The sequence below is a fragment of the Xyrauchen texanus genome, chromosome 8 (genome assembly GCF_025860055.1).
Source record: "Xyrauchen texanus isolate HMW12.3.18 chromosome 8, RBS_HiC_50CHRs, whole genome shotgun sequence".
Classification (NCBI taxonomy): Eukaryota; Metazoa; Chordata; class Actinopteri; order Cypriniformes; family Catostomidae; genus Xyrauchen; species Xyrauchen texanus.
Genome location: NC_068283.1, coordinates 5830395 through 5851609, shown reverse-complemented (window position 1 = coordinate 5851609; position 21215 = coordinate 5830395). Strand labels below are relative to the sequence as shown.

The 21215-nt window shown below is 40.8% G+C and overlaps 18 non-coding genes across 18 annotated transcripts; all 18 read left to right on the top strand.

Moving 5' to 3' along the window:
- The first annotated feature begins 885 nt into the window (after positions 1-885).
- On the top strand, positions 886-957 carry trnaa-cgc (transfer RNA alanine (anticodon CGC)). Its single transcript has one exon. It is a non-coding gene; the product is annotated as a tRNA-Ala (tRNA).
- Positions 958-1409: 452 nt separating this feature from the next.
- trnaa-ugc (transfer RNA alanine (anticodon UGC)) lies at positions 1410-1481 on the top strand. Its single transcript has one exon. It is a non-coding gene; the product is annotated as a tRNA-Ala (tRNA).
- A 342-nt stretch (positions 1482-1823) lies between these two features.
- Positions 1824-1895, top strand: trnaa-ugc (transfer RNA alanine (anticodon UGC)). Its single transcript has one exon. It is a non-coding gene; the product is annotated as a tRNA-Ala (tRNA).
- Positions 1896-3083: 1188 nt separating this feature from the next.
- Positions 3084-3155, top strand: trnaa-ugc (transfer RNA alanine (anticodon UGC)). Its single transcript has one exon. It is a non-coding gene; the product is annotated as a tRNA-Ala (tRNA).
- A 755-nt stretch (positions 3156-3910) lies between these two features.
- trnaa-cgc (transfer RNA alanine (anticodon CGC)) lies at positions 3911-3982 on the top strand. Its single transcript has one exon. It is a non-coding gene; the product is annotated as a tRNA-Ala (tRNA).
- Positions 3983-4434: 452 nt separating this feature from the next.
- On the top strand, positions 4435-4506 carry trnaa-ugc (transfer RNA alanine (anticodon UGC)). Its single transcript has one exon. It is a non-coding gene; the product is annotated as a tRNA-Ala (tRNA).
- A 353-nt stretch (positions 4507-4859) lies between these two features.
- Positions 4860-4931, top strand: trnaa-ugc (transfer RNA alanine (anticodon UGC)). Its single transcript has one exon. It is a non-coding gene; the product is annotated as a tRNA-Ala (tRNA).
- Positions 4932-5884: 953 nt separating this feature from the next.
- On the top strand, positions 5885-5956 carry trnaa-ugc (transfer RNA alanine (anticodon UGC)). Its single transcript has one exon. It is a non-coding gene; the product is annotated as a tRNA-Ala (tRNA).
- A 452-nt stretch (positions 5957-6408) lies between these two features.
- trnaa-ugc (transfer RNA alanine (anticodon UGC)) lies at positions 6409-6480 on the top strand. The gene has a single exon. It is a non-coding gene; the product is annotated as a tRNA-Ala (tRNA).
- A 357-nt stretch (positions 6481-6837) lies between these two features.
- On the top strand, positions 6838-6909 carry trnaa-ugc (transfer RNA alanine (anticodon UGC)). Its single transcript has one exon. It is a non-coding gene; the product is annotated as a tRNA-Ala (tRNA).
- A 345-nt stretch (positions 6910-7254) lies between these two features.
- trnaa-ugc (transfer RNA alanine (anticodon UGC)) lies at positions 7255-7326 on the top strand. The gene has a single exon. It is a non-coding gene; the product is annotated as a tRNA-Ala (tRNA).
- Positions 7327-8386: 1060 nt separating this feature from the next.
- On the top strand, positions 8387-8458 carry trnaa-ugc (transfer RNA alanine (anticodon UGC)). Its single transcript has one exon. It is a non-coding gene; the product is annotated as a tRNA-Ala (tRNA).
- A 356-nt stretch (positions 8459-8814) lies between these two features.
- trnaa-ugc (transfer RNA alanine (anticodon UGC)) lies at positions 8815-8886 on the top strand. The gene has a single exon. It is a non-coding gene; the product is annotated as a tRNA-Ala (tRNA).
- Positions 8887-9946: 1060 nt separating this feature from the next.
- Positions 9947-10018, top strand: trnaa-ugc (transfer RNA alanine (anticodon UGC)). Its single transcript has one exon. It is a non-coding gene; the product is annotated as a tRNA-Ala (tRNA).
- A 345-nt stretch (positions 10019-10363) lies between these two features.
- trnaa-ugc (transfer RNA alanine (anticodon UGC)) lies at positions 10364-10435 on the top strand. The gene has a single exon. It is a non-coding gene; the product is annotated as a tRNA-Ala (tRNA).
- A 1063-nt stretch (positions 10436-11498) lies between these two features.
- trnaa-ugc (transfer RNA alanine (anticodon UGC)) lies at positions 11499-11570 on the top strand. The gene has a single exon. It is a non-coding gene; the product is annotated as a tRNA-Ala (tRNA).
- Positions 11571-11915: 345 nt separating this feature from the next.
- On the top strand, positions 11916-11987 carry trnaa-ugc (transfer RNA alanine (anticodon UGC)). Its single transcript has one exon. It is a non-coding gene; the product is annotated as a tRNA-Ala (tRNA).
- Positions 11988-12342: 355 nt separating this feature from the next.
- trnaa-ugc (transfer RNA alanine (anticodon UGC)) lies at positions 12343-12414 on the top strand. The gene has a single exon. It is a non-coding gene; the product is annotated as a tRNA-Ala (tRNA).
- The last annotated feature ends 8801 nt before the right edge of the window (positions 12415-21215 follow it).

Below are 21215 nucleotides of genomic sequence, written 5' to 3'. Positions count from 1 at the left end.
CAATTTCAGCTAAATCAAACTCTCAAATGGTGACAAACTTGTTTTTCTCTTTGATGATGTAGCTCAGGGGCAGAGTGCATATTTTTCCTGTATGAGGTCCTGGGATACAATCCCTAGAATCTTAAGAGGAAACTTATTGTTACAATACAACAGATGCACCAGCAGTTCTGTGGCATTGGGTTCTGAGATTGGATTTGTGTTGATCTAAACATTGAAATCCATTTCAGCAGACTTGTTAGATGGTAAACATTGGGAACATTTTCAAGCAAATACTTCAAATCAAGATTATAATCATTTGAAGTGAAATCAACTTCTAAGTCATGAAGTAAAGGATTTACTCTTCAAAGGTTACTAACAGAATGCATTTGAAGACACTTACTCTGCAAGTACAGGTGTGTATCCCCATTTGATTGCAGGTTTTAATTTTATACCTTAACCAATGAAGATTTGCAAATTCAGCAGAGAGAGAGAGAGAGAGCAACAAATTTGCAAGGGGATGTTTTTGCCTGTGTATGGTCCTGGGATCAATCTCCACCATCTCCAAGGGTTTCTTGTTGTTACAAGCTTAAAAAAGCTCAAGCAGTTCTGTCTCTTGTTGTATTGAGATGCGAGTTGAGCTTGATTTCCACTGCCTTTGAAAAAAGGAGGATAAACACTGCAAACAATTCAAGCAAGGATTTCAAATCAAGATTATAATCATTTGAAGTGAAAGCAACATCTCAGTTCTAAAATAAAAGATTTACTCTTTATCAGTTAAAACATTTCATTTGAAGATGACTTGACCCTGATGGTAAATGTATGCATCCCCGTTTGATCGCAAGTACCAGTTGTTTCACTTAATCAATGGTTTGTATGATCAGCAGGGACATAGCAAACGTATTGGAAGGGGATGTAGCTCAGTGGTAGAGCGCATGATTCGCATGTATGAGGTCCTGGGTTCAATCCCCAGCGTCTCCAATGGTTTCTTGTTGGTACAAGCCTTAAAAAGTTCAAGCAGTTCTGCCTCTTGTTGTATTGGGATGTGAGTTGAGCTTGATTTCCACTGCCTTTGAAAAAAAAACCTTGGTAGAGGGTAAACACTGCAAGGATTTCAAATCAAGATTATAATCATTTGAAGTGAAAGCAACATCTCAGTTCTAAAGTAAAAGATTGACTCTTAATCAGTTAAAACATTTTATTTGAAGATGACTTGACCCTGATGGTAAAGGTATGTATCCCCGTTTGCTTGCAAGTACCAGTTGTTTCACTTAATCAATGGTTTGTATGATCAGCAGGGACAGAACAAATGTATTGGATGACTTGACCCTGATGGTAAAGGTATGCATCCCCGTTTGATTGCAAGTACCAGTTGTTTAACGTAATACATGTTGATTTGACCGATCAGCAGAGACAGAAAGAATGCCTTACAAGGGGATGTAGCTCAGTGGTAGAGCGCATGCTTTGCATGTGTGAGGTCCTGGGTTCAATCCCCCGCATCTCCAAGGGTTTCTTGTTGGTACAAGCCTAAAAAAGATCAAGCAGTTCTGTCTCTTGTTGTATTGGGATGTGAGTTGAGCTTGATTTCCACTGCCTTTGAAAAAAAAACCTTGGTAGAGGGTAAACACTGCAAGGATTTCAAATCAAGATTATAATCATTTGAAGTGAAAGCAACATCTCAGTTCTAAAATCAAAGATTTACTCTTTATCAGTTAAAACATTTCATTTGAAGATGACTTGACCCTGATGGTAAAAGTATGCATCCCCGTTTGATTGCAAGTACCAGTTGTTTAACGTAATACATGTTGATTTGACCGATCAGCAGAGACAGAAAGAATGCCTTACAAGGGGATGTAGCTCAGTGGTAGAGCGCATGCTTTGCATGTATGAGGTCCAGGGTTCAATCCCCAGCATCTCCAAAGTTCTCTTGTTGGTACAAGCCTAAAAAAGATATTGGATCAAATCAAAATCAAATCAAATCACTTTATTGTCACACTACCATGTACACAAGTGCAACAGTAGGTGAAATTCTTGTGTGCAGTTCCGAGCAACATAGCAGTCAGACAGTGACGAGACATATACCAATTACAATAAACAACATACTTACACAAAACAATTTACATATCAAATGGACACATACTTACACAAAACAATTTACAAATCAGATGTACACATACTTACACAACACAATAATTATATACAATGCAGAATATAGAACAGAATATACAATACAATACAATAAGTGGGAGTATATGAAATATATATGTGTATATATATATATATATAGCAGTTGTATTGAGGAGAATATGTTGACAGTCCAGTGTGAGATTATAGCTGAATAAAGTGCAGTGCTAATTATTGATCCTGATAGATCAAGAGTTCAACAGTCTGATTGCTTGGGGAAAAAGCTATCATGTAGTCGGCTGGTGCGGGTCCTGATGCTCGCGATACCGCCTGCCTGATGGTAGCAGTGAGAACAGCCCATGACTTGGGTGACTGGAGTCTCTGATGATCCTCCGAGCTTTTTCACACACCGCCTGGTGTATATGTCCTGGAGGGAGGAAGCTCACCTCCGATGATGTTCCTGGCAGTTCGCACCACCCTTTGCAGGGCTTTGCAGTTGTCTGCGGTGCTATTGCCGTACCAGGCGGTGATGCAGCCAGTCAGGATGCTCTCTACAGTGCTGGTGTAGAACCGTGTGAGGATGTGGTGGTTCATTCCAAACTTCCTCAGCCGTCTCAGGAAGAAGAGGCTGGTGAGCCTTCTTCACAACGGCCTCAGTGTGGACGGACCATGTGAGTTCCTCAGTAATGTGGACACCGAGGAACTTGAAGCTGCTGACTCTCTCCACCGGTGCTCCATTGATGGTGATGGGGCTGTGTTCTCCGTCTTTCTTCCTGAAGTCCACAACAAGCTCCTTGGTTTTACTGACGTTGAGGGAGAGGTTGTGCTCCTGACACAAGCGTGTCAGAGTGTGCACCTCCTCTCTGTGATGACTTGACCCTGATGGTAAAGGTATGCATCCCCGTTTGATTGCAAGTACCAGTTGTTTAACGTAATACATGTTGATTTGACCGATCAGCAGAGACAGAAAGAATGCCTTACAAGGGGATGTAGCTCAGTGGTAGAGCGCATGCTTTGCATGTATGAGGTCCTGCGTTCAATCCCCAGCATCTCCAAGGGTTTCTTGTTGTTACAAGCTTAAAAAAGCACAAGCAGTTCTGTCTCTTGTTGTATTGAGATGCGAGTTGAGCTTGATTTCCACTGCCTTTGAAAAAAGGAGGATAAACACTGCAAACAATTCAAGCAAGGATTTCAAATCAAGATTATAATCATTTGAAGTGAAAGCAACATCTCAGTTCTAAAATAAAAGATTTACTCTTTATCAGTTAAAACATTTCATTTGAAGATGACTTGACCCTGATGGTAAAAGTATGCATCCCCGTTTGATCGCAAGTACCAGTTGTTTCACTTAATCAATGGTTTGTATGATCAGCAGGGACAGAACAAACATATTGGAATGGGATGTAGCTCAGTGGTAGAGCGCATGCTTCGCATGTATGAGGTCCTGGGTTCAATCCCCAGCATCTCCAGTGGTTTCTTGTTGTTACAAGCTTAAAAAAGCTCAAGCAGTTCTGTCTCTTGTTGTATTGAGATGCGAGTTGAGCTTGATTTCCACTGCCTTTGAAAAAAGGAGGATAAACACTGCAAACAATTCAAGCAAGGATTTCAAATCAAGATTATAATCATTTGAAGTGAAAGCAACATCTCAGTTCTAAAATAAAAGATTTACTCTTTATCAGTTAAAACATTTCATTTGAAGATGACTTGACCCTGATGGTAAAAGTATGCATCCCCGTTTGATCGCAAGTACCAGTTGTTTCACTTAATCAATGGTTTGTATGATCAGCAGGGACAGAACAAACATATTGGAAGGGATGTAGCTCAGTGGTAGAGCGCATGCTTCGCATGTATGAGGTCCTGGGTTCAATCCCCAGCATCTCCAATGGTTTCTTGTTGGTACAAGCCTTAAAAAGTTCAAGCACTTCTGCCTCTTGTTGTATTGGGATGTGAGTTGAGCTTGATTTCCACTGCCTTTGAAAAAAAAAACCTTGGTAGAGGGTAAACACTGCAAGGATTTCAAATCAAGATTATAATCATTTGAAGTGAAAGCAACATCTCAGTTCTAAAGTAAAAGATTGACTCTTAATCAGTTAAAACATTTCATTTGAAGATGACTTGACCCTGACGTAAAGGTATGTATCCCCGTTTGCTTGCAAGTACCAGTTGTTTCACTTAATCAATGGTTTGTATGATCAGCAGGGACAGAACAAATGTATTGGATGACTTGACCCTGATGGTAAAGGTATGCATCCCCGTTTGATTGCAAGTACCAGTTGTTTAACGTAATACATGTTGATTTGACCGATCAGCAGAGACAGAAAGAATGCCTTACAAGGGGATGTAGCTCAGTGGTAGAGCGCATGCTTTGCATGTATGAGGTCCTGGGTTCAATCCCCAGCATCTCCAAGGTTTTCTTGTTGGTACAAGCCTAAAAAGATCAAGCAGTTCTGTCTCTTGTTGTATTGAGATGCGAGTTGAGCTTGATTTCCACTGCCTTTGAATAAAAAACTTGGTAGAGGGTGAAAACTGCAAACAATTCAAGCAAGGATTTCAAATCAAGATTATAATCATTTGAAGTGAAAGCAACATCTCAGTTCTAAAATAAAAGATTTACTCTTTATCAGTTAAAACATTTCATTTGAAGATGACTTGACCCTGATGGTAAAGGTATGCATCCCCGTTTGATCGCGAGTACCAGTTGTTTAACGTAATACATGTTGATTTGACCGATCAGCAGAGACAGAAACAACGCCCTACAAGGGGGTGTAGCTCAGTGGTAGAGCGCGTGCTTTGCGTGTATGAGGTCCTGGGTTCAATCCCCAGCATCTCGAAGTGCTTTCAAGCATCCATATTATTTCCCAAAGATCTTGGCAAATAATCCCTTTTGAAATCTTTGCTTGCAATTTCAGCTAAATCAAACTCTCAAATGGTGACAAACTTGTTTTTCTCTTTGATGATGTAGCTCAGGGGCAGAGTGCATATTTTTCCTGTATGAGGTCCTGGGATACAATCCCTAGAATCTTAAAAGGAAACTTATTGTTACAATACAACAGATGCACCAGCAGTTCTGTGGCATTGGGTTCTGAGATTGGTTTTGTGTTGATCTAAACATTGAAATCCATTTCAGCAGACTTGTTAGATGGTAAACATTGGGAACATTTTCAAGCAAATACTTCAAATCAAGATTATAATCATTTGAAGTGAAATCAACTTCTAAGTCATGAAGTAAAGGATTTACTCTTCAAAGGTTAATAACAGAATGCATTTGAAGACACTTACTCTGCAAGTACAGGTGTGTATCCCCATTTGATTGCAGGTTTTAGTTTTATACCTTAACCAATGAAGATTTGCAAATTCAGCAGAGAGAGAGAGAGCAACAAATTTGCAAGGGGATGTTTTTGCCTGTGTGTGGTCCTGGGTTCAATCTCCACCATCTCCAAGGGTTTCTTGTTGTTACAAGCTTAAAAAAGCTCAAGCAGTTCTGTCTCTTGTTGTATTGAGATGCGAGTTGAGCTTGATTTCCACTGCCTTTGAAAAAAGGAGGATAAACACTGCAAACAATTCAAGCAAGGATTTCAAATCAAGATTATAATCATTTGAAGTGAAAGCAACATCTCAGTTCTAAAATAAAAGATTTACTCTTTATCAGTTAAAACATTTCATTTGAAGATGACTTGACCCTGATGGTAAAGGTATGCATCCCCGTTTGATCGCAAGTACCAGTTGTTTAACGTAATACATGTTGATTTGACCGATCAGCAGAGACAGAAAGAATGCCTTACAAGGGGATGTAGCTCAGTGGTAGAGCGCATGCTTTGCATGTATGAGGTCCTGGGTTCAATCCCCAGCATCTCCAAGGGTTTCTTGTTGGTACAAGCCTAAAAAAGATCAAGCAGTTCTGTCTCTTGTTGTATTGGGATGTGAGTTGAGCTTGATTTCCACTGCCTTTGAAAAAAAAACCTTGGTAGAGGGTAAACACTGCAAGGATTTCAAATCAAGATTAGAATCATTTGAAGTGAAAGCAACATCTCAGTTCTAAAGTAAAAGATGGACTCTTAATCAGTTAAAACATTTCATTTGAAGATGACTTGACCCTGATGGTAAAGGTATGTATCCCCGTTTGCTTGCAAGTACCAGTTGTTTCACTTAATCAATGGTTTGTATGATCAGCAGGGACAGAACAAATATATTGGATGACTTGACCCTGATGGTAATGGTATGCATCCCCGTTTGATTGCAAGTACCAGTTGTTTAACGTAATACATGTTGATTTGACCGATCAGCAGAGACAGAAAGAATGCCTTACAAGGGGATGTAGCTCAGTGGTAGAGCGCATGCTTTGCATGTATGAGGTCCTGGGTTCAATCCCCAGCATCTCCAAGGTTTTCTTGTTGGTACAAGCCTAAAAAAGCTCAAGCAGTTCTGTCTCTTGTTGTATTGAGATGCGAGTTGAGCTTGATTTCCACTGCCTTTGAATAAAAAACTTGGTAGAGGGTGAAAACTGCAAACAATTCAAGCAAGGATTTCAAATCAAGATTATAATCATTTGAAGTGAAAGTAACATCTCAGTTCTAAAATAAAAGATTTACTCTTTATCAGTTAAAACATTTCATTTGAAGATGACTTGACCCTGATGGTAAAGGTATGCATCCCCGTTTGATCGCAAGTACCAGTTGTTTCACGTAATCACATGTTGATTTGTACCGATCAGCAGAGACAGAACAGAATGCCTTACAAGGGGATGTAGCTCAGTGGTAGAGCGCATGCTTTGCATGTATGAGGTCCTGGGTTCAATCCCCAGCATCTCCAAGGGTTTCTTGTTGGTACAAGCCTAAAAAAGATCAAGCAGTTCTGTCTCTTGTTGTATTGGGATGTGAGTTGAGCTTGATTTCCACTGCCTTTGATAAAAGGAGGATAAACACTGCAAACAATTCAAGCAAGGATTTCAAATCAAGATTATAATCATTTGAAGTGAAAGCAACACCTCAGTTCTAAAATAAAAGATTTACTCTTTATCAGTTAAAACATTTCATTTGAAGATGACTTGACCCTGATGGTAAAGGTATGCATCCCCGTTTGATTGCAAGTACCAGTTGTTTAACGTAATACATGTTGATTTGACCGATCAGCAGAGACAGAAACAACGCCCTACAAGGGGATGTAGCTCAGTGGTAGAGCGCGTGCTTTGCGTGTATGAGGTCCTGGGTTCAATCCCCAGCATCTCCAAGTGCTTTCAAGCAATTATGTTATTTCCCAAAGATCTTGGCAAATAATGCCTTTTGAAATCTTTGCTTGCAATTTCAGCTAAATCAAACTCTCAAATGGTGACAAACTTGTTTTTCTCTTTGATGATGTAGCTCAGGGGCAGAGTGCATATTTTTCCTGTATGAGGTCCTGGGATACAATCCCTAGAATCTTAAAAGGAAACTTATTGTTACAATACAACAGATGCACCAGCAGTTCTGTGGCATTGGGTTCTGAGATTGGATTTGTGTTGATCTAAACATTGAAATCCATTTCAGCAGACTTGTTAGATGGTAAACATTGGGAACATTTTCAAGCAAATACTTCAAATCAAGATTATAATCATTTGAAGTGAAATCAACTTCTAAGTCATGAAGTAAAGGATTTACTCTTCAAAGGTTACTAACAGAATGCATTTGAAGACACTTACTCTGCAAGTACAGGTGTGTATCCCCATTTGATTGCAGGTTTTAGTTTTATACCTTAACCAATGAAGATTTGCAAATTCAGCAGAGAGAGAGAGAGCAACAAATTTGCAAGGGAATGTTTTTGCCTGTGTGTGGTCCTGGGTTCAATCCCCAGCATCTCCAATGGTTTCTTGTTGGTACAAGCCTTAAAAAGTTCAAGCAGTTCTGCCTCTTGTTGTATTGGGATGTGAGTTGAGCTTGATTTCCACTGCCTTTGAAAAAAAAACCTTGGTAGAGGGTAAACACTGCAAGGATTTCAAATCAAGATTATAATCATTTGAAGTGAAAGCAACATCTCTGTTCTAAAGTAAAAGATTGACTCTTAATCAGTTAAAACATTTCATTTGAAGATGACTTGACCCTGATGGTAAAGGTATGTATCCCCGTTTGCTTGCAAGTACCAGTTGTTTCACTTAATCAATGGTTTGTATGATCAGCAGGGACAGAACAAATGTATTGGATGACTTGACCCTGATGGTAATGGTATGCATCCCCGTTTGATTGCAAGTACCAGTTGTTTAACGTAATACATGTTGATTTGACCGATCAGCAGAGACAGAAAGAATGCCTTACAAGGGGATGTAGCTCAGTGGTAGAGCGCATGCTTTGCATGTATGAGGTCCTGGGTTCAATCCCCAGCATCTCCAAGGGTTTCTTGTTGGTACAAGCCTAAAAAAGATCAAGCAGTTCTGTCTCTTGTTGTATTGGGATGCGAGTTGAGCTTGATTTCCACTGCCTTTGAAAAAAAAACTTGGTAGAGGGTGAAAACTGCAAACAATTCAAGCAAGGATTTCAAATTAAGATTATAATCATTTGAAGTGAAAGCAACATCTCAGTTCTAAAGTAAAAGATTTACTCTTTATCAGTTAAAACATTTGCATTTGAAGATGACTTGACCCTGATGGTAAAGGTATGCATACCCGTTTGATCGCAAGTACCAGTTGTTTAACATAATACATGTTGATTTGAACAATCAGCAGAGACAGAACAAACTGCCTTACAAGGGGATGTAGCTCAGTGGTAGAGCGCATGCTTTGCATGTATGAGGTCCTGGGTTCAATCCCCAGCATCTCCAAGTGCTTTCAAGCATCTATGTTATTTCCCAAAGATCTTGGCAAATAATGCCTTTTGAAATCTTTGCTTGCAATTTCAGCTAAATCAAACTCTCAAATGGTGACAAACTTGTTTTTCTCTTTGATGATGTAGCTCAGGGGCAGAGTGCATATTTTTCCTGTATGAGGTCCTGGGATACAATCCCTAGAATCTTAAAAGGAAACTTATTGTTACAATACAACAGATGCACCAGCAGTTCTGTGGCATTGGGTTCTGAGATTGGATTTGTGTTGATCTAAACATTGAAATCCATTTCAGCAGACTTGTTAGATGGTAAACATTGGGAACATTTTCAAGCAAATACTTCAAATCAAGATTATAATCATTTGAAGTGAAATCAACTTCTAAGTCATGAAGTAAAGGATTTACTCTTCAAAGGTTACTAACAGAATGCATTTGAAGACACTTACTCTGAAAGTACAGGTGTGTATCCCCATTTGATTGCAGGTTTTAGTTTTATACCTTAACCAATGAAGATTTGCAAATTCAGCAGAGAGAGAGAGAGCAACAAATTTGCAAGGGGATGTTTTTGCCTGTGTGTGGTCCTGGGTTCAATCTCCACCATCTCCAAGGGTTTCTTGTTGTTACAAGCTTAAAAAAGCTCAAGCAGTTCTGTCTCTTGTTGTATTGAGATGCGAGTTGAGCTTGATTTCCACTGCCTTTGAAAAAAAAACCTTGGTAGAGGGTAAACACTGCAAGGATTTCAAATCAAGATTATAATCATTTGAAGTGAAAGCAACATCTCAGTTCTAATGTAAAAGATTTAATCTTTATCAGTTAAAACATTTCATTTGAAGATGACTTGACCCTGATGGTAAAGGTATGTATCCCAGTTTGCTTGCAAGTACCAGTTGTTTCACTTAATCAATGGTTTGTATGATCAGCAGGGACAGAACAAATATATTGGATGACTTGACCCTGATGGTAAAGGTATGCATCCCTGTTTGATTGCAAGTACCAGTTGTTTAACGTAATACATGTTGATTTGACCGATCAGCAGAGACAGAAAGAATGCCTTACAAGGGGATGTAGCTCAGTGGTAGAGCACATGCTTTGCATGTATGAGGTCCTGGTTTCAATCCCCAGCATCTCCAAGGGTTTCTTGTTGTTACAAGCTTAAAAAAGCTCAAGCTGTTCTGTCTCTTGTTGTATTGAGATGCGAGTTGAGCTTGATGTCCACTGCCTTTGAAAAAAGGAGGATAAACACTGCAAACAATTCAAGCAAGGATTTCAAATCAAGATTATAATCATTTGAAGTGAAAGCAACATCTCAGTTCTAAAATAAAAGATTTACTCTTTATCAGTTAAAACATTTTATTTGAAGATGACTTGACCCTGATGGTAAAGGTATGCATCCCCGTTTGATCGCAAGTACCAGTTGTTTAACGTAATACATGTTGATTTGACCGATCAGCAGAGACAGAAACAACGCCCTACAAGGGGATGTTGCTCAGTGGTAGAGCGCGTGCTTTGCATGTATGAGGTCCTGGGTTCAATCCCCAGCATCTCCAAGTGCTTTCAAGCATCTATGTTATTTCCCAAAGACCTTGGCAAGTAATGCCTTTTGAAATCTTTGCTTGCAATTTCAGCTAAATCAAACTCTCAAATGGTGACAAACTTGTTTTTCTCTTTGATGATGTAGCTCAGGGGCAGAGTGCATATTTTTCCTGTATGAGGTCCTGGGATACAATCCCTAGAATCTTAAAAGGAAACTTATTGTTACAATACAACAGATGCACCAGCAGTTCTGTGGCATTGGGTTCTGAGATTGGATTTGTGTTGATCTAAACATTGAAATCCATTTCAGCAGACTTGTTAGATGGTAAACATTGGGAACATTTTCAAGCAAATACTTCAAATCAAGATTATAATCATTTGAAGTGAAATCAACTTCTAAGTCATGAAGTAAAGGATTTACTCTTCAAAGGTTACTAACAGAATGCATTTGAAGACACTTACTCTGCAAGTACAGGTGTGTATCCCCATTTGATTGCAGGTTTTAGTTTTATACCTTAACCAATGAAGATTTGCAAATTCAGCAGAGAGAGAGAGAGCAACAAATTTGCAAGGGGATGTTTTTGCCTGTGTGTGGTCCTGGGTTCAATCTCCACCATCTCCAAGGGTTTCTTGTTGTTACAAGCTTAAAAAAGCTCAAGCAGTTCTGTCTCTTGTTGTATTGAGATGCGAGTTGAGCTTGATTTCCACTGCCTTTGAAAAAAGGAGGATAAACACTGCAAACAATTCAAGCAAGGATTTCAAATCAAGATTATAATCATTTGAAGTGAAAGCAACATCTCAGTTCTAAAGTAAAAGATTGACTCTTAATCAGTTAAAACATTTCATTTGAAGATGACTTGACCCTGATGGTAAAGGTATGTATCCCCGTTTGCTTGCAAGTACCAGTTGTTTCAATTAATCAATGGTTTGTATGATCAGCAGGGACAGAACAAATGTATTGGATGACTTGACCCTGATGGTAAAGGTATGCATCCCTGTTTGATTGCAAGTACCAGTTGTTTAACGTAATACATGTTGATTTGACCGATCAGCAGAGACAGAAAGAATGCCTTACAAGGGGATGTAGCTCAGTGGTAGAGCGCATGCTTTGCATGTATGAGGTCCTGGTTTCAATCCCCAGCATCTCCAAGGGTTTCTTGTTGTTACAAGCTTAAAAAAGCTCAAGCAGTTCTGTCTCTTGTTGTATTGAGATGCGAGTTGAGCTTGATTTCCACTGCCTTTGAAAAAAGGAGGATGAACACTGCAAACAATTCAAGCAAGGATTTCAAATCAAGATTATAATCATTTGAAGTGAAAGCAACATCTCAGTTCTAAAATAAAAGATTTACTCTTTATCAGTTAAAACATTTTATTTGAAGATGACTTGACCCTGATGGTAAAGGTATGCATCCCCGTTTGATCGCAAGTACCAGTTGTTTAACGTAATACATGTTGATTTGACCGATCAGCAGAGACAGAAAGAATGCCTTACAAGGGGATGTAGCTCAGTGGTAGAGCGCATGCTTTGCATGTATGAGGTCCTGGGCTCAATCCCCAGCATCTCCAATGGTTTCTTGTTGGTACAAGCCTAAAAAAGATCAAGCAGTTCTGTCTCTTGTTGTATTGAGATGCGAGTTGAGCTTGATTTCCACTGCCTTTGAAAAAAAAACTTGGTAGAGGGTGAAAACTGCAAACAATTCAAGCAAGGATTTCAAATTAAGATTATAATCATTTGAAGTGAAAGCAACATCTCAGTTCTAAAGTAAAAGATTTACTCTTTATCAGTTAAAAACTTTGCATTTGAAGATGACTTGACCCTGATGGTAAAGGTATGCATACCCGTTTGATCGCAAGTACCAGTTGTTTAACATAATACATGTTGATTTGAACAATCAGCAGAGACAGAAAAATTGCCTTACAAGGAGATATAGCTCAGTGGTAGAGCGCATGCTTTGCATGTATGAGGTCCTGGGTTCAATCCCCAGCATCTCCAAGTGCTTCCAAGCATCTATGTTATTTCTCAAAGATCTTGGCAAAAAATGCCTTTTGAAATCTTTGCTTGCAATTTCAGCTAAATCAAACTCTCAAAAGGTGACAAACTTGTTTTTCTCTTTGATGATGTAGCTCAGGGGCAGAGTGCATATTTTTCCTGTATGAGGTCCTGGGATACAATCCCTAGAATCTTAAAAGGAAACTTATTGTTACAATACAACAGATGCACCAGCAGTTCTGTGGCACTGGGTTCTGAGATTGGATTTGTGTTGATCTAAACATTGAAATCCATTTCAGCAGATTTGTTAGATGGTAAACATTGGGAACATTTTCAAGCAAATACTTCAAATCAAGATTATAATCATTTGAAGTGAAATCAACTTCTAAGTCATGAAGTAAAGGATTTACTCTTCAAAGGTTACTAACAGAATGCATTTGAAGACACTTAATCTGAAAGTACAGGTGTGTATCCCCATTTGATTGCAGGTTTTAGTTTTATACCTTAACCAATGAAGATTTGCAAATTCAGCAGAGAGAGAGAGAGAGCAACAAATTTGCAAGGGGATGTTTTTGCCTGTGTGTGGTCCTGGGTTCAATCTCCACCATCTCCAAGGGTTTCTTGTTGTTACAAGCTTAAAAAAGCTCAAGCAGTTCTGTCTCTTGTTGTATTGAGATGCGAGTTGAGCTCGATTTACACTGCCTTTGAAAAAAAAACTTGGTAGAGGGTAAACACTTCAAACAATTCAAGCAAGGATTTCAAATCAAGATTATAATAATTTGAAGTGAAAGCAACATCTCAGTTCTAATGTAAAAGATTTAATCTTTATCAGTTAAAACATTTCATTTGAAGATGACTTGACCCTGATGGTAAAGGTATGTATCCCCGTTTGCTTGCAAGTACCAGTTGTTTCACTTAATCAATGGTTTGTATGATCAGCAGGGACAGAACAAATATATTGGAAGGGGATGTAGCTCAGTGGAATAGCGCATGCTTCGCATATATGAGGTCCTGGGTTCAATCGCCAGCATCTCCAATGGTTTCTTGTTGGTACAAGCCTTAAAAAGTTCAAGCAGTTCTCCCTCTTGTTGTATTGGGATGTGAGTTGAGCTTGATTTCCACTGCCTTTGAAAAAAAACCTTGGTAGAGGGTAAACACTGCAAGGATTTCAAATCAAGATTATAATCATTTGAAGTGAAAGCAACATCTCAGTTCTAAAGTAAAAGATTGACTCTTAGTCAGTTAAAACATTTCATTTGAAGATGACTTGACCCTGATGGTAAAGGTATGTATCCCCGTTTGCTTGCAAGTACCAGTTGTTTCACTTAATCAATGGTTTGTATGATCAGCAGGGACAGAACAAATATATTGGATGACTTGACCCTGATGGTAAAGGTATGCATCCCCGTTTGATTGGAAGTACCAGTTGTTTAACGTACCGTAATTTCCGGACTATTGAGCGCACCCGAATATAAGCCGCACCCACTGATTTTTAAATAAAATATTATTTTGAACATAAATAAGCCGCACCTGTCTATAAGCCGCACCCACTGATTTTTAAATAAAATATTATTTTGAACATAAATAAGCCGCACCTGTCTATAAGCCGCTGGTGCCTACCGGTACATTGAAACAAATTAACTTTACTCAGGCTTTAACGAAACACGGCTTGTAACAAAAATAAATGGGCTTTAACGAAACACGGTGTGGCAGCGGGGGCGTGGTGAAGCGCCCGTCCGGGAGAGAAAAGCGGTAAGGGTGCTTACACCTGAGCTAAATTATGTCTAACACCGGTGTCTAATTTCAGTAAGCATGGGGAGAGCGGCATAAAAAGGCAGCAGCCACAGAGCTGAGAGAGTGACACACGTCAGTCTAGTGTTGGCGCATAGAAGAATTGAGAAACTTTATAAAATTGATTGTAAACATTACTGTGGCCATTAAAAGCCTTACCTGGAACGTCAAGTGCCCTGCTGAAAACTGTCACACTGGTGCCCGTGTGACAGTTTTCCCAAGAAGGACATGTGAAGCAGGGCACTTGAAATTAGACACCGGTGTTAGACATAATTTAGCGCAGGTGTAAGCGCCCTTACAGCTTTTCTCTCCCGGACGGGCACTTGACCACGCCCCCGCTGCCACACACGGCTTGTAATAAAACATTTGCAGTAAATAGTAGCCTACCAAGAAAGTCATTGGTCACTATCTTCCTCGTCCTGTGCACTGAAACCACTGAAGTCATCTCCTTCGGTGTCGGAGTTGAATAGCCTCAGATTTAGTTGTCTTTTTGCACTGAGTCAATTCCTCACACTGCTGTTTCCAACGTCTTATCATCAACTCATTAAGACCAAGCTCCCATGCAGCAGCCAGATCAATCGCCTTCAACTTGAAAGCAGCATCATATGCGTTTCTCCATGTCTTTGCCATGGTGAGGGTGACAAAATTACTACCGTAATCAGAATGATGGGAAGTTTGAGCGCGCTCGATTTAATCAAAACAGTAAACAAAAAAAGTTGTTTTGACCTTAACCCGTTCGGCAATTTCATTGGTCTAATGAAAGCTTCACGCCGCCAAAAAACTGAGCACGTCACAGAATGTTTTTTTTTTTAAAAATATATATATATATATAGCATTTGAAAGCGGGAAAAATCCATATATTAGCCGCGTCATTGTATAAGCCGCGAGGTTCAAAGTGTGGGAAAAAAGTTGCGGCTTATAGTCCGGAAATTATGGTAATACATGTTGATTTGAATGATCAGCAGAGACAGAAAGAATGCCTTACAAGGGGATGTAGCTCAGTGGTAGAGTGCATGCTTTGCATGTATGAGGTCCTGGGTTGCATCTCCAAGTGTTATTTCCCAAAGTCCTTGGATCTTGGCAAATAATGCCTTTTGAAATCTTTGCTTGCAATTTGAGCTAAATCAAACTCTCAAATGGTGACAAACTTGTTTTTCTCTTTGATGATGTAGCTCAGGGGCAGAGTGCATATTTTTCCTGTATGAGGTCCTGGGATACAATCCCTAGAATCTTTAAAGGAAACTTATTGTTACAATACAACAGATGCACCAGTGGTTCTGTGGCATTGGGTTCTGAGATTGGATTTGTGTTGATCTAAACATTGAAATCCATTTGAGCAGACTTGTTTGATGGTAAATATTGGGAACATTTTCAAGCAAATACTTCAAATCAAGATTATAATCATTTGAAGTGAAATCAACTTCTAAGTCATGAAGTAAAGGATTTACTCTTCAAAGGTTACTAACAGAATGCATTTGAAGACACTTACTCTGCAAGTACAGGTTTGTATCCCCATTTGATTGCAGGTTTTAGTTTTATACCTTAACCAATGAAGATTTGCAAATTCAACAGAGAGAGAGAGCAACAAATTTGCAAGGGGATGTTTTTGCCTGTGTGTGGTCCTGGGTTCAATCTCCACCATCTCCAAGGATTTCTTGTTGTTACAAGCTTAAAAAAGCTCAAGCAGTTCTGTCTCTTGTTGTATTGAGATGCGAGTTGAGCTTGATTTCCACTGCCTTTGAAAAAAAACTTGGTAGAGGGTAAACACTGCAAACAATTCAAGCAAGGATTTCAAATCAAGATTATAATCATTTGAAGTGAAAGCAACATCTCAGTTCTAAAGTAAAAGATTGACTCTTTATCAGTTAAAACATTTCATTTGAAGATGACTTGACCCTGATGGTAAAGGTATGCATCCCCGTTTGATTGCAAGTACCAGTTGTTTAACGTAATACATGTACATTTGAACGATCAGCAGAGACAGAAAAAAATGCCTTACAAGGGGATGTAGCTCAGTGGTAGCGTGCATCCTTTGCATGTATGAGGTCCTGAGTTCAATCCCCAGCATCTCCAAGTGTTTTAAAGCATCTATGTTATTTCCCAAAGTCCTTGGATCTTGGCAAATAATGCCTTTTGAAATCTTTGCTTGCAATTTCAGCTAAATCAAACTTTCAAATGGTGACAAACTTGTTTTTCTCTTTGATGATGTAGCTCAGGGGCAGAGTGCATATTTTTCCTGTATGAGGTCCTGGGATACAATCCCTTGAATCTTAAAAGGAAAATTATTGTTACAATACAACAGATGCACCAGCAGTTCTGTGGCATTGGGTTCTGAGATTGGATTTGTGTTGATCTAAACATTGAAATCAATTTCAGCAGACTTGTTAGATGGTAAACATTGGGAACATTTTCAAGCAAATACTTCAAATCAAGATTATAATCATTTGAAGTGAAATCAACTTCTAAGTCATGAAGTAAAGGATTTACTCTTCAAAGGTTACTAACAAAATGCATTTGAAGACACTTACTCTGCAAGTACAGGTGTGTATCCCCATTTGATTGCAGGTTTTAGTTTTATACCTTAACCAAAGAAGATTTGCAAATTCAGCAGAGAGAGAGAGCAACAAATTTGCAAGGGGATGTTTTTGCCTGTGTGTGGTCCTGGGTTCAATCTCCACCATCTCCAAGGGTTTCTTGTTGTTACAAGCTTAAAAAAGTATCAAGCAGTTCTGTCTCTTGTTGTATTGAGATGCGAGTTGAGCTTGATTTACACTGCCTTTGAAAAAAAAAATTGGTAGAGGGTAAACAAACAATTCAAGCAAGTACTTAAAATCAAGATTATAATAATTTGAAGTGAAAGCAACATCTCAGTTTTAAAGTAAAAGATTGACTCTTTATCAGTTAAAACATTTCATTTGAAGATGACTTGACCCTGATGGTAAAGGTATGTATCCCCGTTTGATTGCAAGTACCAGTTGTTTAACGTAATACATGTTGATTTGAACCATCAGCAGAGACAGAAAGAATGCCTTACAAGGGGATGTAGCTCAGTGCTAGACCACATGCTTTGCATGTATGATGTATTTCAATCCCCAGCATCTCCAATGGTTTCTTGTTGGTACAAGCCTAAAAAAGTTCAAGCAGTTCTGCCTCTTGCTGTATGTGAGTTGAGCTTGATTTACACTGCCTTTGAAAAAAAAACTTGATAGAGTGTAAACACGAAATTACTCTGAAGTCACACCGCAGGGAACCCCATTTCTGGGTTCTTCCGAGCAGCAAATTTTAATTGTGGAAATAGGCATTGCTGCAGTTTAAATCATCTTTAAAGCTTAATATAATGTAAAAATCTATTTTAATGTTAATATAAGTTATTATAAAACAATATCTATGATTTACAGTGAAGAAAGTATGTGGGTTCTTTTCTGAAATATCGGCAAAACAAGTTTAATCTTGGTTCAATGAGCCTGTATGATTATGACGGACATGTAACTAATTGATAAATACACATCCTTACATGTTTAACACGCTTCTAAAGCCTAATAAATTTGATATATAAAAATAAAAATTACCACTAGACATGCAATATGTGCCTTTTCTGCTTAAATTATTAACCCACATACAATAAATAATATTCGTACTTCAGTATGAACATATTCCTTATCAAAACTTAATAACAGCCATTTCGATTGAACCATATTATTTATTTAAAAAAATAAATAAATGCAAAGACATTATTTTCACAGTATGACATTATTTTTATTCCCTTATCCTTTCACAAACAGTAGTCCATGCGCTGCGGTGGTGGAGATGGGATCTGTTCCTCCTGTTAAATCATATTTGTTGATCTTGATCAAATAAGATCATTGTTAGATTATATTTGACCTCAAATCTGTCACAACGACAGCACTTTGCAATCAGAGTTTGCGTGATTTCTTTGTAAAAAGTTAATATCCACCAACAGCTAATGCTGGTCAATTGTGTCTAATAGAGCAGACACGATAACAATAACGGTGACCCATGAATTATCCCTATGAGTTGTTCCTGATGCAGCGATCAGGTGGAAATATAAAGAAGCCCTAATCTCCAATAATCTGTGGCAAACGGGGTGTTTCAACCCTAAAAACAGCAACTTTTGGGCAGTTTCAGTGCAATTTGAGTGCAGCGCCCATTGACAGCAGTTCTTTTCTGGGCTACCAAAAGAACCAGGAAAGGGAAGGGTGGAGCGTTTGTTTGTAAATAGTAATCTATTATCTATGTCATGAATGGGGCACAAATGACACTGTTTTCTGAGAATGACCCAGCTATGTTTAATTTATCAACTGAAAAAATTAAATAAAAAAAACCTTGGAAAGAAATACTTCACAGTGCATTTTAGATTTCTAGTGGAAAGCGTTCAAAAGAGCCTACAATAAAAGTTTCACTGCAGTCCAGTTACTCCTGCCTGAAGAATGAGTCAGCAAAGTCTCTCCACACATCAATCTTAGGCTCAAGGTGAAGTGGATAGAGGGCTTTTTAAGTCCACATAAATAACACAGCAGAGTTCTTGTTGTTTGTGGTTTCATTCCAAAAACTCCAGAATGATACAAATCCAATAAGACCGAATGTCTTTAGAAATCCTGAAAGTAGGTAATTGGTTAGGAGGTTCTCATGTGCAAATAGAAGTACTCTCATTAATATTTTGGATGATCTATTTGGGTCAGTGCCTGGCAGCCATAGTGACCTGACAGATGCAGAAAATGAGCCCTCATCTTTGCATATTTCTGCCTATAAGGCATTTGAGGAATCTACTGCCGCAGCACAATGTTAATGATGATGTACACAGTGTTCCCCTTCTGTCGCTCTCTCCACGTTGTGTCAGAGAAGCGACACTAGGGGTCTCTCTTGAGCGCCGATATCCACCTCTGATCTATGAAAAAAGGCCAATTAGAAGTTGGCAGCCGGTATTTCCATTTCCCGCCCACGGACATACGGGTATTTAAGCGGCGCAAATACGGGAGTTCATTCAGAAAATTTCTTCGGAGCCGATGGTCGTGTCTGCAGTTGCTGCGTGTTACACACCGAGTTCCTGACATTCCTCTGCTGCAAGCTGTTGGATTCTACGGCGCACAAAAGCGGCTTTCTCCTGTTTGCACGGCTGTGCATTCCTGCCACTCTAGCCGCCCCCCGCATTGCTCCTTCTTCCCACGGGATTGAGGATGATGCGGTTGCGATGGAGGCGATTTGGGGATGGCAGTGGGTGCAGTTTGACTGCAGACGACTGGTTCCTGGGGACTGGACGCCGCTCACAGCCTCGTCCCACCCCAGTCCCGTTCTTCCCGGAAGTGCATGATGAGCTGATGTCTTCGTGGAGCGCACCCCTCTCCACTCGTCACACCGCCACCTGCTCATCCGCCCTCGCCACCCTCGATGGCGGAGCGCGCCACAGGTACACAGCGATTCTCCAGGTGGACAGGGCAGTTGTGCTCCACTTATGCCCCGGAAGCCCTACCACCTGGCGGGGCCGCCCTGTACTCCCTTCCCGGACCTGTAGAGCAACATCCTTGCTGACCGCAAAGGCCTACAGCGCCACCGGACGTGCCGCTTCCACCCTGCATGCCATGGCTCTCCTGCAGGTCCATCAAGCCAAGGCACTACGAAACATGCACGGGGGTGGTCCTGATCCTCAACGCTCCTGTCTCCCAGTTTGGCCTCTTCGGCGACACCGTCGAGGACTTTGACCAGCAGTTCTCCCTGGTGAAGAAACAGACAGAGGCCATCTCTCACATCATGCCTTGCCGCAAACCTGCCGTTACGGCTCATGCCCCGTCTGCTCGCCGAGGGCGTCCTCCCGCGGCCAGGAAACCTTCTGCTCTGCCTCAACCCGGGCTCAGCGCTCAGCCCCAGCGTCGAGCCAACCGCGGGAAGCGCACGCCCCCTGTCTCACGGACCCCCTCGAGGACCCGGAAGGCTCCCAGGCGCTCCTGAGACAGCCCACCCAGAGTCCAAGATGTTAGCTCCAGAGGTGGTAAGACCGCTCCGTCCCCCGGTGGAGGGCCGGGAGGAGACTCTTGTGTTTTTTCATTGACCGTACCCCCCAACAGGGGCTGCGGTACCCAAATTCTCAATAAAAGAGCTATTTCCTTTGTCTCTGGGTCACATGGCCCGCAAATGCCATTCTCACGGCACTCTGCTTTCAGGCCTCAACAGTCCCGGCTTCCTGGACGTGGCATCCCTCGCCTTCAGCCCCACGACTGTTCCACGGCCGGCCGGTTCAGACGAGTCCAGAGGACGTCAACATCAGACCTCCTCCTCAGTCATGAACCTGCCCCCTGCCGGGTGCGCGGAGCAAGTTAAGTGCTTTGAGTCTATTCTCAGCACCGCAGCCTCGGCCACTTCTCTGCCTCCCGACGCCACATTACCTGTTCCGCACCGCTGTGAAGCCCCGCCGGGTACATCCAAAATACTCGTTGCCTTGGTGCCCCTAGCATGGAGTTTAGAGGCGTGGCTTTCACTGCCCAGCCCGTCACGCTGGCTGCACCGGACCATTCGACTCGGTTACACAATTCAGTTTGCCAGGCCTCCGCCCCCCTTTGTGGGCGTTCATTTTTCCGCAGTACACGGCGAACATGCCCAGTCCCTGTGCGAAGAAATCGCCTCCTTTCTAATCAAGGTCGCGATAGAGCCTGTCCCTCCAACCGAAACGAAGAAGGGTTTCTACAGCCCTTACTTCGTTGTACCCAAGAAAGGCGGCGGCTTACGACCGATCTTGGACCTGCGAGTTCTCAATCGGACCCTATCCAATCTCCTGTTCAAAATGCTCACCCAGAAACAAATTCTATCTGGCGTCCGGCATCTAGATTGGTTCGCAGCAGTAGACCTGAAGGACGCATACTTCCACGTCTCGATTCGCCCTCGACATCGACCCTTTCTACGGTTCTCGTTCGACGGCCAGGCATATCAGTACAAAGTCCTCCCCTTCGGCCTGTCTCTGTCCCCTCGCGTCTTCACGAAAGTCGCAGAGGCAGCTCTTGCCC